Source organism: Silene latifolia, chromosome 3, assembly GCF_048544455.1.
Source record: "Silene latifolia isolate original U9 population chromosome 3, ASM4854445v1, whole genome shotgun sequence".
Lineage (NCBI taxonomy): Eukaryota > Viridiplantae > Streptophyta > Magnoliopsida > Caryophyllales > Caryophyllaceae > Silene > Silene latifolia.
The window spans coordinates 20,779,855-20,791,860 of record NC_133528.1 but is presented as its reverse complement, the minus strand read 5'-3'; the positions used below and the strand labels follow the sequence as shown (position 1 = coordinate 20,791,860).

Below are 12,006 nucleotides of genomic sequence, written 5' to 3'. Positions count from 1 at the left end.
AGTTGACCCACTACGGACGTGCATACCCTGCACGGTCTCCATGTGTTGAAGAGAAGAAGGGTTGGCCATTCGGGATTGAGTTGATTTGAACATTGCTGCGTATTCTTCACTATGTTTGGCAATGTTGGCCTGAAGCTCTCGCATCATAGCTTCGAGATCCGCCATGGTTGGAGTTACCTTTTTATCCATGAGATGACCTGTGGATAAGAGAAAACTACAAGAAGAGTGTAAAAGGGGTTTAAGGAACGGAAGTGTAACGCCCCGTAAATTTCGGACCGTTAATATGCTTCGAAAATAATTAATTAATCAAGTAAAATTTGACAATAATGTATTTAAAGTAAAAATAATTCAAAGAAATATAATTTTATTATATTTTGAAGAAAAGTATTTATTTTGATAGTTTGGAAATGTTTAAAAATAGTTTAAACCGTGTAAAATCTTTTATTTCGAAATAAGGGCGTATCGGGGGAAAATGACAATTCGTTTGAACGTTGGGTAAACGAATTTGGAAATGGGTCGAATGAATACTCAATTTTATTGTAATCTCGTGTTTAAAGACTTTGGACTTGACGGAATTTGCATTTGACTTACGGATTTAATTATTATTGAAACGAGTCAAAACCGACTCGTTAAAAATCTCGACTAAAAATTCCGCACGTACTTTTTCTCCTTTCTTTTCCTCTTACACGGCACACCCCTTTTCTTTTCTTTCTTTTTTCTGATTTTGTTCCATCATCATCATCAACATCTCACAAATTCAACCCAAAACACCATTAACATAAAATCAAGCTTAAAATCGCCATAAAATCTTCGTTTCTTGTCCGTTTTTCGCGAAATTTACCTTTCCGGAATCCCCTCGCCACGATCTACGACTTAGTATGTTCTAATTTCAATTTTCATTAAGTTCTTTTAAGACCAAATTTCGGTGATTTCGGTTTTGTGCTTAATTTTTGTGTTTTTTTATTGTTAAATTAGGTGAAGGATTGGAAGACGAGTTCGGGGACTCGTATATTGTAGAGGATAGCGGTTAGTTGTGGTTAGGGTTTCGGTTTTGAGGACTAATTGCTCATTTTCTAGCTTAAGGTAACATATTTCGAGTTACTCGACGAAAGATCGTCACATGTTTTTGATTTTTGTATGTTTGGTGAATTTTTGTTTGGGTAGTAATTTTTCACATGTTAAACTTAGTTGCATGCAAGCTTAATTTGTGCCTTTTGGTAGTTTAAATTATCAAAATTGAATTGGGGACGATTAATTAATTTTCAGACGGTCTTATAATGTATAAAAATGAAAAAAAAAGAGAAGAAATGGTGCGGCGCAATGGCCCGGCAGCAGCCGGCAGGCCCACGGCAGCCCCGGCCGGTCTTGGAGTTGGCCCGGGTCGGTCCGTTGCTTGATTCGCGGTTTTCCATGCTTTGTCCGTCATTTTAGGTTCATCACGGATATAAATAGAATGAGTATACTTGGTTAAAGTTGTTAAGAGAATCACAAAAGTAGCTAAAAGTTATGCTAAGGGTAGAAAAATTATGTTATATTGACAATTATCACATGTTAGGATAATTTACAAAATGAAATGGTAATTAATAGGCTCAAAATGAATTTTATAGTGATAATTGTAATGTTTTGTTGATTGTGCCGAAAACTGAGCCTTAGTCCCTTTGACTGATGCGATGTCAGTTAATTGAGTGATTGGTCAGCCGCAATTTGACCCGTACCTGTCGCAGGGCTGGGGTTGCGGGTAAAAATTCGGTTGAATGAATTAGATAATCGGCCTTTTACTTGTTTTAGGCCATTTATTATATCTCTATTTCACATGTATAATTTGTTGAATTTAAATAGCTTCCTATTTAGTTAGTTGAAATTAAAAAGCTTCTTATTTTGTAGTAATGGCCCTAGTTTCCCCTAAAGCCTTTTATATTGTTATAATTGCTAGGATTGGAAGTTAGTATTGAATACTTATTGAGGAACTGTTGGGATTGTATGCTGTAAATAGACATTTATATAGCCTTTCACATGATAGAATATTAGAATTTATGTGGGTAGGTAGGACTTTTTGCCCTCTTAAGGTTAAGTGGGTGTCTTACTTGACTTGTGTGGTGAGTCTTGGGTGGTGTGGGCTAAAATATTCAAGCTGGGACTAGCTGTGACTAGGTTCTAGGTGAGTATTTCGGCCTTCATCATAGATAGGTCTTTATAGTCTCTGACGAGTATATGTTCACTGCTTGATAGCCTTTGTGTTCCTGACTAGTGGATGTTTATCCAAGTTGGGGCATGACCTCAGGTACTAATTTTGATAGTATGGGGTCAGCTTAAGTACTAGCCGACCCTTCGGTGGTGTCCTTAGGGTACTCACTTCACTTTGTTTTAAAAAAAGTTGTGAGTCTTGGGTGCGGTGGTGTGTATCCGCATGTCTAGGTCTCAAGCAGATTTTAGGCTAGGGTTGTGTTGTCTCTTGGCCATGTTTTCTTAATAGTAACCGCTGAGCCAAGATACCGGTTCGATTACCTTCCCTACCTCGTGGTATAGACTTGAGTTACAAAGTGACTATTGACGGTGCTAAGAACTTATGCCTGTCTTTGATATATTGCCCTTTCTTGTTTGATGATTCTATGAATCATAGAAGGTGAGATGCAAGCCGGCTATGGTTGATAGAGTTTGGATTACAATTTGTTATATGATTCACATGATAGTTAGTTGGGTCAGTTTAGGGGTCATTTGTTAGAATACATGATAAGTAAATGGTTTATCAAATTGTTTACATGTTACACTACATGTTACATTAATTTTGACGATTCGTGGTGGGAGGACTCGAAGTTACTCCCCACTGAATTGTGGCTTTCGTGTTTGTATAAAATGCGATTGACAGGTTGTTGATGCTTTGTTGGGGGTCACAGACGGCTAGTGAGCAAGGAACCTTGGACCTAGTTTTGGCTATTCTATTAGTAAACCTTTTATACTTTTGGCTTGTATATAATTTGAAGGGACATATGTCTCCCTTTTTATTTTTGGTTTGTATCCATATATATTTCCGCGTCTTTAGTTATTTATGTAAGTTAGTTTATCACCAAGTTGCGGTTATGACACTCTTCTTGAGTTGGAATTGGTTGTGAATGGTTTAGTTAGAAAAATTTTTGAAATTGCAGGTTTTTGGACTAGTTGAACCATTTACAAACATATCCTACCAGTTTTTCTGTAGAATTTACGTATATAGTTAAGGCTAGATTTAAGGGTGTCACAGTTGGTATCAGAGCCTATTGCTCCCGATGCACGTTTGTGCACCCCACTTAGAAATCACTTGACCTTAAAATAATAAACTTGAGAGAAGGGTAGGATGGGTAGAATTAGGATTTTATGTGGTAGTCTGTTTGTGATTGATAATTGTTAGGTTTGTTGATTGTTAGTTATTAGTTTTGGTGCCACTAAAGGTTGGTTATGCCAAATGTAGAATGCTTCCACTTTCTTGATATGAATATGGATGTTCTTGTCTGATCAACAAGAGTATCACCGTTTCATTGAAAAGATATCTATATTTTCTTATAACTATAATTTTCTCCTTCTAAGTTTCGAGGACGAAACTTTTTAAAAGGAGGGGTGATTGTAACGCCCCGTAAATTTCGGACCGTTAATATGTTTCGAAAATAATTAATTAATCAAGTAAAATTTGACAATAATGTATTTAAAGTAAAAATAATTCAAAGAAATATAATTTTATTATATTTTGAAGAAAAATATTTATTTTGATAGTTTGGAAATGTTTAAAAATAGTTTAAACCGTGTAAAATCTTTTATTTCGAAATAAGGGCGTATCGGGGGAAAATGACAATTCGTTTGAACGTTGGGTAAACGAATTTGGAAATGGGTCGAATGAATACTCAATTTTATTGTAATCTCGTGTTTAAAGACTTTGGACTTGACGGAATTTGCATTTGACTTACGGATTTAATTATTATTGAAACGAGTCAAAACCGACTCGTTAAAAATCTCGACTAAAAATTCCGCACGTACTTTTTCTCCTTTCTTTTCCTCTTACACGGCACACCCCTTTTCTTTTCTTTCTTTTTTCTGATTTTGTTCCATCATCATCATCAACATCTCACAAATTCAACCCAAAACACCATTAACATAAAATCAAGCTTAAAATCGCCATAAAATCTTCGTTTCTTGTCCGTTTTTCGCGAAATTTACCTTTCCGGAATCCCCTCGCCACGATCTACGACTTAGTATGTTCTAATTTCAATTTTCATTAAGTTCTTTTAAGACCAAATTTCGCTGATTTCGGTTTTGTGCTTAATTTTTGTGTTTTTTTATTGTTAAATTAGGTGAAGGATTGGAAGACGAGTTCGGGGACTCGTATATTGTAGAGGATAGCGGTTAGTTGTGGTTAGGGTTTCGGTTTTGAGGACTAATTGCTCATTTTCTAGCTTAAGGTAACATATTTCGAGTTACTCGACGAAAGATCGTCACATGTTTTTGATTTTTGTATGTTTGGTGAATTTTTGTTTGGGTAGTAATTTTTCACATGTTAAACTTAGTTGCATGCAAGCTTAATTTGTGCCTTTTGGTAGTTTAAATTATCAAAATTGAATTGGGGACGATTAATTAATTTTCAGACGGTCTTATAATGTATAAAAATGAAAAAAAAAGAGAAGAAATGGTGCGGCAGCGGGCCCGGCAGCAGCCGGCAGGCCCACGGCAGCCCCGGCCGGTCTTGGAGTTGGCCCGGGTCGGTCCGTTGCTTGATTCGCGGTTTTCCATGCTTTGTCCGTCATTTTAGGTTCATCACGGATATAAATAGAATGAGTATACTTGGTTAAAGTTGTTAAGAGAATCACAAAAGTAGCTAAAAGTTATGCTAAGGGTAGAAAAATTATGTTATATTGACAATTATCACATGTTAGGATAATTTACAAAATGAAATGGTAATTAATAGGCTCAAAATGAATTTTATAGTGATAATTGTAATGTTTTGTTGATTGTGCCGAAAACTGAGCCTTAGTCCCTTTGACTGATGCGATGTCAGTTAATTGAGTGATTGGTCAGCCGCAATTTGACCCGTACCTGTCGCAGGGCTGGGGTTGCGGGTAAAAATTCGGTTGAATGAATTAGATAATCGGCCTTTTACTTGTTTTAGGCCATTTATTATATCTCTATTTCACATGTATAATTTGTTGAATTTAAATAGCTTCCTATTTAGTTAGTTGAAATTAAAAAGCTTCTTATTTTGTAGTAATGGCCCTAGTTTCCCCTAAAGCCTTTTATATTGTTATAATTGCTAGGATTGGAAGTTAGTATTGAATACTTATTGAGGAACTGTTGGGATTGTATGCTGTAAATAGACATTTATATAGCCTTTCACATGATAGAATATTAGAATTTATGTGGGTAGGTAGGACTTTTTGCCCTCTTAAGGTTAAGTGGGTGTCTTACTTGACTTGTGTGGTGAGTCTTGGGTGGTGTGGGCTAAAATATTCAAGTCGGGACTAGTCATGACTAGGTTCTAGGTGAGTATTTCGGCCTTCATCATAGATAGGTCTTTATAGTCTCTGACGAGTATATGTTCACTGCTTGATAGCCTTTGTGTTCCTGACTAGTGGATGTTTATCCAAGTTGGGGCATGACCTCAGGTACTAATTTTGATAGTATGGGGTCAGCTTAAGTACTAGCCGACCCTTCGGTGGTGTCCTTAGGGTACTCACTTCACTTTGTTTTAAAAAAAGTTGTGAGTCTTGGGTGCGGTGGTGTGTATCCGCATGTCTAGGTCTGCGCAGATTTTAGGCTAGGGTTGTGTTGTCTCTTGGCCATGTTTTCTTAATAGTAACCACTGAGCCAAGATACCGGTTCGATTACCTTCCCTACCTCGTGGTATAGACTTGAGTTACAAAGTGACTATTGACGGTGCTAAGAACTTATGCCTCTTTGATATATATGCCCTTTCTTGTTTGATGATTCTATGAATCATAGAAGGTGAGATGCAAGCCGGCTATGGTTGATAGAGTTTGGATTACAATTTGTTATATGATTCACATGATAGTTAGTTGGGTCAGTTTAGGGGTCATTTGTTAGAATACATGATAAGTAAATGGTTTATCAAATTGTTTACATGTTACACTACATGTTACATTAATTTTGACGATTCGTGGCTGGGAGGACTCGAAGTTACTCCCCACTGAATTGTGGCTTTCGTGTTTGTATAAAATGCGATTGACAGGTTGTTGATGCTTTGTTGGGGGTCACAGACGGCTAGTGAGCAAGGAACCTTGGACCTAGTTTTGGCTATTCTATTAGTAAACCTTTTATACTTTTGGCTTGTATATAATTTGAAGGGACATATGTCTCCCTTTTTATTTTTGGTTTGTATCCATATATATTTCCGCGTCTTTAGTTATTTATGTAAGTTAGTTTATCAGCTGTTGCAGGGTTATGACACTCTTCTTGAGTTGGAATTGGTTGTGAATGGTTTAGTTAGAAAAATTTTTGAAATTGCAGGTTTTTGGACTAGTTGAACCATTTACAAACATATCCTACCAGTTTTTCTGTAGAATTTACGTATATAGTTAAGGCTAGATTTAAGGGTGTCACAGTTGGTATCAGAGCCTATTGCTCCCGATGCACGTTTGTGCACCCCACTTAGAAATCACTTGACCTTAAAATAATAAACTTGAGAGAAGGGTAGGATGGGTAGAATTAGGATTTTATGTGGTAGTCTGTTTGTGATTGCTAATTGTTAGGTTTGTTGATTGTTAGTTATTAGTTTTGGTGCCACTAAAGGTTGGTTATGCCAAATGTAGAATGCTTCCACTTTCTTGATATGAATATGGATGTTCTTGTCTGATCAACAAGAGTATCACCGTTTCATTGAAAAGATATCTATATTTTCTTATAACTATAATTTTCTCCTTCTAAGTTTCGAGGACGAAACTTTTAAAAGGAGGGGTGATTGTAACGCCCCGTAAATTTCGGACCGTTAATATGTTTCGAAAATAATTAATTAATCAAGTAAAATTTGACAATAATGTATTTAAAGTAAAAATAATTCAAAGAAATATAATTTTATTATATTTTGAAGAAAAGTATTTATTTTGATAGTTTGGAAATGTTTAAAAATAGTTTAAACCGTGTAAAATCTTTTATTTCGAAATAAGGGCGTATCGGGGGAAAATGACAATTCGTTTGAACGTTGGGTAAACGAATTTGGAAATGGGTCGAATGAATACTCAATTTTATTGTAATCTCGTGTTTAAAGACTTTGGACTTGACGGAATTTGCATTTGACTTACGGATTTAATTATTATTGAAACGAGTCAAAACCGACTCGTTAAAAATCTCGACTAAAAATTCCGCACGTACTTTTTCTCCTTTCTTTTCCTCTTACACGGCACACCCCTTTTCTTTTCTTTCTTTTTTCTGATTTTGTTCCATCATCATCATCAACATCTCACAAATTCAACCCAAAACACCATTAACATAAAATCAAGCTTAAAATCGCCATAAAATCTTCGTTTCTTGTCCGTTTTTCGCGAAATTTACCTTTCCGGAATCCCCTCGCCACGATTTACGACTTAGTATGTTCTAATTTCAATTTTCATTAAGTTCTTTTAAGACCAAATTTCGGTGATTTCGGTTTTGTGCTTAATTTTTGTGTTTTTTTATTGTTAAATTAGGTGAAGGATTGGAAGACGAGTTCGGGGACTCGTATATTGTAGAGGATAGCGGTTAGTTGTGGTTAGGGTTTCGGTTTTGAGGACTAATTGCTCATTTTCTAGCTTAAGGTAACATATTTCGAGTTACTCGACGAAAGATCGTCACATGTTTTTGATTTTTGTATGTTTGGTGAATTTTTGTTTGGGTAGTAATTTTTCACATGTTAAACTTAGTTGCATGCAAGCTTAATTTGTGCCTTTTGGTAGTTTAAATTATCAAAATTGAATTGGGGACGATTAATTAATTTTCAGACGGTCTTATAATGTATAAAAATGAAAAAAAAAAGAGAAGAAATGGTGCGGCAAAATGCGGCAGCAAGAGCCGGCAGGCCCACGGCAGCCCCGGCCGGTCTTGGAGTTGGCCCGGGTCGGTCCGTTGCTTGATTCGCGGTTTTCCATGCTTTGTCCGTCATTTTAGGTTCATCACGGATATAAATAGAATGAGTATACTTGGTTAAAGTTGTTAAGAGAATCACAAAAGTAGCTAAAAGTTATGCTAAGGGTAGAAAAATTATGTTATATTGACAATTATCACATGTTAGGATAATTTACAAAATGAAATGGTAATTAATAGGCTCAAAATGAATTTTATAGTGATAATTGTAATGTTTTGTTGATTGTCTTGAAAACCGAGCCTTAGTCCCTTTGGTGATGCGATGTCGATTAATTGAGTGATTGGTCGGCCGCAATTTGACCCGTACTGTCGCTGTCCGCAGGGGTTGCGGGTAAAAATTCGGTTGAATGAATTAGATAATCGGCCTTTTACTTGTTTTAGGCCATTTATTATATCTCTATTTCACATGTATAATTTGTTGAATTTAAATAGCTTCCTATTTAGTTAGTTGAAATTAAAAAGCTTCTTATTTTGTAGTAATGGCCCTAGTTTCCCCTAAAGCCTTTTATATTGTTATAATTGCTAGGATTGGAAGTTAGTATTGAATACTTATTGAGGAACTGTTGGGATTGTATGCTGTAAATAGACATTTATATAGCCTTTCACATGATAGAATATTAGAATTTATGTGGGTAGGTAGGACTTTTTGCCCTCTTAAGGTTAAGTGGGTGTCTTACTTGACTTGTGTGGTGAGTCTTGGGTGGTGTGGGCTAAAATATTCAAGCTGGGACTAGCTGTGACTAGGTTCTAGGTGAGTATTTCGGCCTTCATCATAGATAGGTCTTTATAGTCTCTGACGAGTATATGTTCACTGCTTGATAGCCTTTGTGTTCCTGACTAGTGGATGTTTATCCAAGTTGGGGCATGACCTCAGGTACTAATTTTGATAGTATGGGGTCAGCTTAAGTACTAGCCGACCCTTCGGTGGTGTCCTTAGGGTACTCACTTCACTTTGTTTTAAAAAAAGTTGTGAGTCTTGGGTGCGGTGGTGTGTATCCGCATGTCTAGGTCTCTGCTTGTGATTTTAGGCTAGGGTTGTGTTGTCTCTTGGCCATGTTTTCTTAATAGTAACCGCTGAGCCAAGATACCGGTTCGATTACCTTCCCTACCTCGTGGTATAGACTTGAGTTACAAAGTGACTATTGACGGTGCTAAGAACTTATGCCTGTCTTTGATATATTGCCCTTTCTTGTTTGATGATTCTATGAATCATAGAAGGTGAGATGCAAGCCGGCTATGGTTGATAGAGTTTGGATTACAATTTGTTATATGATTCACATGATAGTTAGTTGGGTCAGTTTAGGGGTCATTTGTTAGAATACATGATAAGTAAATGGTTTATCAAATTGTTTACATGTTACACTACATGTTACATTAATTTTGACGATTCGTGGCTGGGAGGACTCGAAGTTACTCCCCACTGAATTGTGGCTTTCGTGTTTGTATAAAATGCGATTGACAGGTTGTTGATGCTTTGTTGGGGGTCACAGACGGCTAGTGAGCAAGGAACCTTGGACCTAGTTTTGGCTATTCTATTAGTAAACCTTTTATACTTTTGGCTTGTATATAATTTGAAGGGACATATGTCTCCCTTTTTATTTTTGGTTTGTATCCATATATATTTCCGCGTCTTTAGTTATTTATGTAAGTTAGTTTATCAGCTGTTGCAGGGTTATGACACTCTTCTTGAGTTGGAATTGGTTGTGAATGGTTTAGTTAGAAAAATTTTTGAAATTGCAGGTTTTTGGACTAGTTGAACCATTTACAAACATATCCTACCAGATTTTTTCTCAGAGAATTTACGTATATAGTTAAGGCTAGATTTAAGGGTGTCACAGTTGGTATCAGAGCCTATTGCTCCCGATGCACGTTTGTGCACCCCACTTAGAAATCACTTGACCTTAAAATAATAAACTTGAGAGAAGGGTAGGATGGGTAGAATTAGGATTTTATGTGGTAGTCTGTTTGTGATTGCTAATTGTTAGGTTTGTTGATTGTTAGTTATTAGTTTTGGTGCCACTAAAGGTTGGTTATGCCAAATGTAGAATGCTTCCACTTTCTTGATATGAATATGGATGTTCTTGTCTGATCAACAAGAGTATCACCGTTTCATTGAAAAGATATCTATATTTTCTTATAACTATAATTTTCTCCTTCTAAGTTTCGAGGACGAAACTTTTTAAAAGGAGGGGTGATTGTAACGCCCCGTAAATTTCGGACCGTTAATATGTTTCGAAAATAATTAATTAATCAAGTAAAATTTGACAATAATGTATTTAAAGTAAAAATAATTCAAAGAAATATAATTTTATTATATTTTGAAGAAAAGTATTTATTTTGATAGTTTGGAAATGTTTAAAAATAGTTTAAACCGTGTAAAATCTTTTATTTCGAAATAAGGGCGTATCGGGGGAAAATGACAATTCGTTTGAACGTTGGGTAAACGAATTTGGAAATGGGTCGAATGAATACTCAATTTTATTGTAATCTCGTGTTTAAAGACTTTGGACTTGACGGAATTTGCATTTGACTTACGGATTTAATTATTATTGAAACGAGTCAAAACCGACTCGTTAAAAATCTCGACTAAAAATTCCGCACGTACTTTTTCTCCTTTCTTTTCCTCTTACACGGCACACCCCTTTTCTTTTCTTTCTTTTTTCTGATTTTGTTCCATCATCATCATCAACATCTCACAAATTCAACCCAAAACACCATTAACATAAAATCAAGCTTAAAATCGCCATCAAATCTTCGTTTCTTGTCCGTTTTTCGCGAAATTTACCTTTCCGGAATCCCCTCGCCACGATTTACGACTTAGTATGTTCTAATTTCAATTTTCATTAAGTTCTTTTAAGACCAAATTTCGGTGATTTCGGTTTTGTGCTTAATTTTTGTGTTTTTTTATTGTTAAATTAGGTGAAGGATTGGAAGACGAGTTCGGGGACTCGTATATTGTAGAGGATAGCGGTTAGTTGTGGTTAGGGTTTCGGTTTTGAGGACTAATTGCTCATTTTCTAGCTTAAGGTAACATATTTCGAGTTACTCGACGAAAGATCGTCACATGTTTTTGATTTTTGTATGTTTGGTGAATTTTTGTTTGGGTAGTAATTTTTCACATGTTAAACTTAGTTGCATGCAAGCTTAATTTGTGCCTTTTGGTAGTTTAAATTATCAAAATTGAATTGGGGACGATTAATTAATTTTCAGACGGTCTTATAATGTATAAAAATGAAAAAAAAAGAAAGAAATGGTGGTGCGGCAATGGGCTCCGGCAGCAGCCGGCAGGCCCACGGCAGCCCCGGCCGGTCTTGGAGTTGGCCCGGGTCGGTCCGTTGCTTGATTCGCGGTTTTCCATGCTTTGTCCGTCATTTTAGGTTCATCACGGATATAAATAGAATGAGTATACTTGGTTAAAGTTGTTAAGAGAATCACAAAAGTAGCTAAAAGTTATGCTAAGGGTAGAAAAATTATGTTATATTGACAATTATCACATGTTAGGATAATTTACAAAATGAAATGGTAATTAATAGGCTCAAAATGAATTTTATAGTGATAATTGTAATGTTTTGTTGATTGTCTGAAAACCGAGCCTTAGTCCCTTTGATGATGCGATGTCGATTAATTGAGTGATTGGTCACCGCAATTTGACCCGCACTGCCGCAGGGCTGGGGTTGCGGGTAAAAATTCGGTTGAATGAATTAGATAATCGGCCTTTTACTTGTTTTAGGCCATTTATTATATCTCTATTTCACATGTATAATTTGTTGAATTTAAATAGCTTCCTATTTAGTTAGTTGAAATTAAAAAGCTTCTTATTTTGTAGTAATGGCCCTAGTTTCCCCTAAAGCCTTTTATATTGTTATAATTGCTAGGATTGGAAGTTAGTATTGAATACTTATTGAGGAACTG

General features: G+C 35.9%; 3 long non-coding RNA genes across 3 annotated transcripts; all 3 read left to right on the top strand.

Moving 5' to 3' along the window:
• The first annotated feature begins 686 nt into the window (after positions 1–686).
• LOC141645989 (uncharacterized) lies at positions 687–2,953 on the top strand. Its single transcript, XR_012545254.1, has 3 exons — positions 687–876; positions 976–1,083; positions 2,867–2,953. It is a non-coding gene; the product is annotated as an uncharacterized LOC141645989 (long non-coding RNA).
• A 1,096-nt stretch (positions 2,954–4,049) lies between these two features.
• LOC141647367 (uncharacterized) lies at positions 4,050–6,295 on the top strand. Its single transcript, XR_012545729.1, has 3 exons — positions 4,050–4,220; positions 4,320–4,427; positions 6,209–6,295. It is a non-coding gene; the product is annotated as an uncharacterized LOC141647367 (long non-coding RNA).
• A 1,366-nt stretch (positions 6,296–7,661) lies between these two features.
• LOC141647366 (uncharacterized) lies at positions 7,662–9,751 on the top strand. The gene is made up of 2 exons (XR_012545728.1): positions 7,662–7,769; positions 9,557–9,751. It is a non-coding gene; the product is annotated as an uncharacterized LOC141647366 (long non-coding RNA).
• Positions 9,752–12,006: the final 2,255 nt, after the last annotated feature.